At 44.3% G+C, this 6,180-nt stretch overlaps 1 protein-coding gene and 1 long non-coding RNA gene across 6 annotated transcripts in view; one reads left to right on the top strand and one right to left on the bottom strand.

The window, feature by feature from the left end:
• Positions 1-6,180, bottom strand: part of hivep1 (HIVEP zinc finger 1) — a gene marked incomplete in the record, with an annotated part of 29,387 nt that overhangs the window by 13,392 nt on the left and 9,815 nt on the right.
• LOC106530113 (uncharacterized) lies at positions 15-5,143 on the top strand. The gene is made up of 2 exons (XR_001311730.1): positions 15-1,919; positions 3,874-5,143. It is a non-coding gene; the product is annotated as an uncharacterized LOC106530113 (long non-coding RNA).

The following is a 6,180-nucleotide window of genomic DNA, read 5'->3' as shown; positions in this document are numbered from 1 at the left end:
GTGTGTGTGTGTGTGTGTGTGTGTGTGTGTGTGTGTGTGTGTGTGTGTGTGTGTGTTACTACAGGCACACCCTCCTCCATCTGGATCACACACCAACCCTTACATAACGCCGTCCCCACCCCTGCGCTGCAAAACAAAGGCTTCCTGCCAGCAGAAACAGCAGCCGAGTGTTTGTTTACACGATGAGCGGGAACGCGTCTGTTTTTATTTACACGTAAACAACCACGACAACAACGCCTCCTGACACAAAGAAATCACTGTGTTTCACTGGTGAACCTGCAGATGGGTTTTCTGTTTCATCTGTTTCATCACCTGATCGACTCGTTACCGAACACAACAAGAGTAAACAAACAAATAAACCTGTGAATTACACTTTAAACTCTGGATTAATCCGGATTAATTGGTTTGTTTTCGTGCTTCGGCTCATTTCGTGAAGAGAAAAGAGTAAAAAGTTGCAAGTGGAGGATGAGGAGTTGGTTCTGCAGCTGCCGGCTGATTGTTTCTGTGCAGCGACGTGTTCAGCATGTTGAGCCACAACCTGCAGCTCGCTGCTGTTAATGATGCATAAAGAGAGGAAGAGGAGGCAGCTTTACGTCTGTGTCACCTCTGATCAGGAGAAGAGGAAGAGGAGGAGGAGGAGGAGGATTCACCATGAAGCTGAAATATTGATCTCCACAGCAGGAGGCTGCGTGGGCGCAGACCTACAGAGGAGCAAGACGATGAAGAGCGTTAAAGCTCCGGGGTGGTGGTAGCAGAGAGTCGTTCAGTAAATCAAACATTTAGGCTTGTTTCTGTTTTCACAGAAGATACGAAGCTAAATATTTAGCAAATAAATAATAAAAAGGTTTTCATCCACATAAAAACAACTCAGATCACTGCAGTGACTCTTCCAGGCCTGTAGGTGGCGCTGTGACACGAGCAGATCACATCAGCAACAAAAGTTACAAGGTTTCAAATTAAATAAAACTAATTTACAGCAAGAAATTTAAATAAGGTTAAATGTCTATATAATTATATTTTTATTTAGCATTTTACCGCTACAAACAAAAACAGGAAACAAGGAGCGCCGCGTGAAACTGCACTCATGACCACTAAATCCAACATCCCGTCTGACACGCTGCTACAGAAATAAACTTTCATTTTTGTCACTTTTTATCCAGTCACACACATTAGCAGCTGCGTGTTATTAACTCGCGTTGCTAATAGCTAGCTTGGTTAGCTTAGCCACTTAGCACAAACCATTCTTTTACAGTTTGTGAACAGAAGGCGCTAAAGTCAAATCTGAGTGCTGGGTAACGAAACATACAGTTTGCAGGTTGGGTTGGAGGCGGGGCTATGACATTGTTTTCAAAAGGTTGTGTTTTGGCTGTCTACACAAAAACAAAACGTTGGCGTTGCAATAAATATATATATTTTCTGGCATATTTTCATTTCTTGGGTAGATTAAATCTAAGATGGGAGAGATACGCAAAATGTACGAAACGACCAGGTCTGAACCGTACGATTTGTCCATCTGAATGACAGTTCGTTACTGAGGAGAGGATCAAAACAGGAAGTCAAACTACCACTAGCTTAGCTTAGCTTAGCTTAGCTTAACGGCTGGAAACAGCAGAAACGTCCTCTGCTGCTGATTCAGTTGTTTTGTGTTTTTAAGCTGGTTGCAGTTGCCAGGCAACCGTCAAATTCACCAGGAAGTAGCCCGTCCCGATCGCTCATCACTGATAACAGATAAAACTCACAACTTTCACTTTCAGGATGAACCCAACAACCGTTCCAGTTCCATCTGGTCCATCTGGACCCACCAGGCTGCGGGTTTCAGGTCCAACATGAAGGAACTCGTCCCCGACACGCCGCCGGAAAAAAATCACTTTGATGCAGAGAAGATTTACTTTACAGGCCGAAGAAAAAAACTTCACAAAGTAAGAAACTCATAAAAGTTCTGCTGCAGAGTCCTGCCGACCCGTCAGAACCAAACCGGTCCTCATAAAACAGCTACAGAAAGCAGCAGAGTGACAGCTCTGACTTCCTGTCTTTGTTCAGGCCGACACCTCAGGGAGAAGTCTGGGCCAAACCGGGTCAGAACACTTACAGAACCGCAGGGTCCGGATCAGAGTGTGCAGACGGTCCACTTCTTCCTCTGGACTCTGTTTTAAACACGTCTTCTTTTGTTTGGGAACTCTGAGTGTGTCAACATGAGCTTCCTGCCTATCAGCTGTGGCTGAAGGAGGCGGGGCTTACAGGGGAGGGGGCGGGGCCTGCGGTTTTTCACAGAATCCAGTGACGAGGAGGGGAATTCCTCTAAGGGTCGGGGGAAGGGCAGGGCCCGGCTGAACAGAACCGCCCAGGTGATGTCACTGAAACCAGCTCCGGCACCTCCGGGGGATCCTCCCCCCACCCTCAGCAGGCGAGGAAGACGTCTGATCCTGCAGCTGTTTGACTGACGAAGCTGCAGAGCCGCAGCTCGTTGGTTCTGATCCGTTCTGACTCAGACATCAAGCAGAAACACAAAGCTTAGAGTCCAAACTGAAACCGTTTTAAACCATGACAAACTTTTACCAAAACATCTGGAGTGAAGTTTACAGCAACGTTCCACTTCCTGTTTGCAGCATCATTAGCATGGTTAGCATCATTAGCATGGTTAGCATCATTAGCATGGTTAGCATAATTAGCATGGTTAGCATCATTAGCATGGTTAGCATCATTAGCATTTCTGGCTGTAAACTGACTTCCCTTCAGTGAACAGAAACACATCAAACCATCCAGTTTTACTTTTATTTTCCTGTAAAATCAAAACCAACCAGGACCAGGACCAGGACCAGNCTAACCAGGACCAGGACCAGAAACTAACCAGGACCAGGACCAGAAACTAACCAGGACCAAGACCAGAATCTAACCAGGATCAAGACCAGAAACCACGTCAGGTCTTTACAGGATTTTTTTTCAGCTCTTTGCAGCCGAGCATTGCTCTGCTGCTTTAGCATCACAGGTCATTTCGGCTGGTGTTAGCTGTGCGTTGTTTCGGCTGGTGTTAGCTGTGCGTTGTTTTGGCTGGTGTTAGCTGTGCGTTGTTTTGGATGGTGTTAGCTGTGCGTTGTTTCGGCTGGTGTTAGCTGTGCGTTGCTTCGGCTGGTGTTAGCTGTGCGTTGTTTCGGCTGGTGTTAGCTGCGCTTTTTTCGGCTGGTGTTAGCTGCTCGTTTTTTCGGCTGGTGTTAGCTGCTCGTTTTTTCGGCTGGTAGTAGCCGAGAGTCGTTCTTCAGCTGTTCTGAAACTGAACCTGAAAAACTTTTGATTTGATGGATTATTAAACGGAACCCTTTGATCTTCACATCAAACAGAAACATCAAAGCTTCGGGTTTTTGTCAAACGTTTCGGCTGATTTCAGACTGAACTTCATCTTTTTCTTGTTGCTGCATCTTATTCTGGTTCTGGTTCTGATCCGCCCACCTCCACCTCCTCTCTGCAGGAAGTCAGGTTACATAACGGTGRGAAGAGTCTTCATCCTCCTCTTCATCGTCTCTCAGCCTCCGTTCAGATTATAAATGAAGCTGAAGCAGATTTTAATCTGTGAGATCAAACAGATTTTATTTAAATTAAAACTGAATTTAATCATTTAATGTTTGATCTTTTGTTAGAATCATCAGGAAGTTTAATTAAACTTTAAAAATGTTTCCAGGAGGATTTTMTTTTAAGTTTTTGGTGGTGATGCTGCAGCAGGAAGTGAAGAACCTGGTTCTTCCTGATGGTTCTGGTTCTGGACGGGTTGGTGGAGCTGAAGTTCACTAAAAGCTGCAGAAACTCAGTTTCTACTGTTTGAATGAAAATAAAAACTTGATTTATTTCTTTTATTCTGTTTCTCCTCATCGAAACAAGAAGTTCATGAACGAGAGCAGAACCTTCAGAACCAGAGAAACCCGGTGACACAGAACCAAAGTTCAGCTCAGACACAAGCAGACTGAAAGCAGAAGCCGGACCGTACCTGATCAGAGGAAGAGGAGTGAAACCGGTTTCCTGCCAGTTCAGACTCGCTCACGGAGAACCCCCCAACATTCCTGACCCACAAGAACCGCAGAACCTCCCGGTCCGTCCATCTTCTCACACAGCTGCGTCTGAGCGCTCCTCTCTGTCCTTCGTCACTGCAGCTCCCCCCTCCTCCTCCTCCTCCTCCTCCTCCTCCTGGGTTTAATCCATCCTCTAACGAGGGAGAACCTCCCAGCTCGACTTCCCCGGGTCCAACAGAACCGCTGAGAACAGCTCAGCTCTTTCCTCCTCAGCGACCTGAGATTAGCTGCTAACATACATGTGGATATAAATACTGCTCAATCTGCAGCCGACCAATCAGAGCGCAGCGCAGGAGGCAAACAGCCGAAGCTGCAAACAGCCGAAGCTGTTTGTCAACAAACATTCTGTCACTCAGAGAACTTCGGCTGCTTTTCTTTACGTCACAAACTTTGAAATAAAAAATAATATTCCTCAGGTTCTGATGGAGCTCATCTGAACCCAGTCCAGACCTGGTCCACATTGGTTAATCAATTAGCTGTTCTGGACTGAGACCTGTTTGAAGGTCCCATCAACAAACCAGGACCAGGATCAAAACCAGAAACTAACCAGGAAAAACCAGTGAGGAATGGACCCAGCAAAGAAACTCCGCCCACATTTACCAGATGACCTGTCTGATCCCTGACTCCGCCCACAGTTACCTGATGACCTGTCTGATCCCTGACTCCGCCCACAGTTACCTGATGACCTGTCTTATCCCTGACTCCGCCCACAGTTACCCGATGACCTGTCTGATCCCTGACTCCGCCCACAGTTACCTGATGACCTGTCTTATCCCTGACTCCGACCACATTTACCCGATCACCTGTCTGATCCCTGACTCCGCCCACAGTTACGTATATAAAACCAACTGAATTGCAGCCATTCTTCTGTTGCTGAAGACAGATATTTTGCTAACAGAGACACAAAAGCTTCAACCATGACTGTCTGCTTTCAGCTGTAGCTGTTAGCAATCAAAAGCAGCTGAAAGGAATAAAAGCTGTTCAGCTATTTCAGCCGAAGTGTCGTCAGGTCTTTATTTTTAAAGACTCTGATGGTTTTTGGTTTCCTTGTTGTTGAATAAAAACAGCAGCTGTGATTGGCTAAAGACAAAGTGTCAAAGTGAATAAATCCAGCCCACAGTCACACTCACACACACACACACACACACACACACACACACACACACACACACACACACAGAGTTTGTTGAAAATAATTTTAGCTGTTTCTCTCCTTTTATCTGTAGAAAGGAGAGATGAAATTAAGGTTAGCCTTTTATTGTCTAATTTCAGCTACAGTCTTTCTTTCTTTCTTTCTTTTTTCTTGTGATGAATTCACTTTTGTGCTTCCTGCTAATTCTTTTTGTTAGTTTTAACTTTCTGCTCTCTAAATTTATTTTTGCTAATATTGACTCATTTCAGCTTTTTGACAGTTTTGCTGATTTTTTCACTTTTGTTCTACTTTCAAACGTTTAGCTCACATTAACAGCTTTGTTTTTAAATTTGTTCAGCTTCTTCAGCAGCTTTCAGCTAAAATCTTTCAGCTAAAATCTTTCAGCATAATGCAATCACAGGATTTAAGCAGGAAACGCAAATTATCAGTGTCCTGAACCTTTAATTAGAACCTTTAATTAGAACCTCAGACCTGAACCTTAAATTAGAACCTCAGACCAGAACCTTAAATTAGAACCTCAGACCTGAACCTTAAATTAGAACCTCAGACCTGAACATTAAATTAGAACCTCAGACCAGAACAATAAATTAGAACCTCAGACCTGAACCTCTAATTAGAACCTCAGACCTGAACTTTAAATTAGAATCTCAGACCTGAACCTTAAATTAGAACCTCGGACCTGAACCTTTAATTAGAACCTCAGACCTGAACCTTAAATTAGAACCTCAGACCTGAACCTTAAATTAGAACCTCGGACCAGAACCTTAAATTAGAACCTCAGACCTGAACCTCTAATTAGAACCTCAGACCTGAACTTTAAATTAGAATCTCAGACCTGAACCTTAAATTAGAACCTCAGACCAGAACTTTAAATTAGAATCTCAGACCTGAACCTCTAATTAGAACCTCAGACCAGAACTTTAAATTAGAATCTCAGACCTGAACCTCTAATTAGAACCTCAGACCAGA

The sequence above is a fragment of the Austrofundulus limnaeus genome, unplaced genomic scaffold (genome assembly GCF_001266775.1).
Source record: "Austrofundulus limnaeus strain Quisiro unplaced genomic scaffold, Austrofundulus_limnaeus-1.0 Scaffold490, whole genome shotgun sequence".
Taxonomy (NCBI): Eukaryota; Metazoa; Chordata; class Actinopteri; order Cyprinodontiformes; family Rivulidae; genus Austrofundulus; species Austrofundulus limnaeus.
The sequence above is the reverse complement of the archived record's forward strand: the minus strand, read 5'-3'. Positions and strand labels throughout refer to the sequence as shown.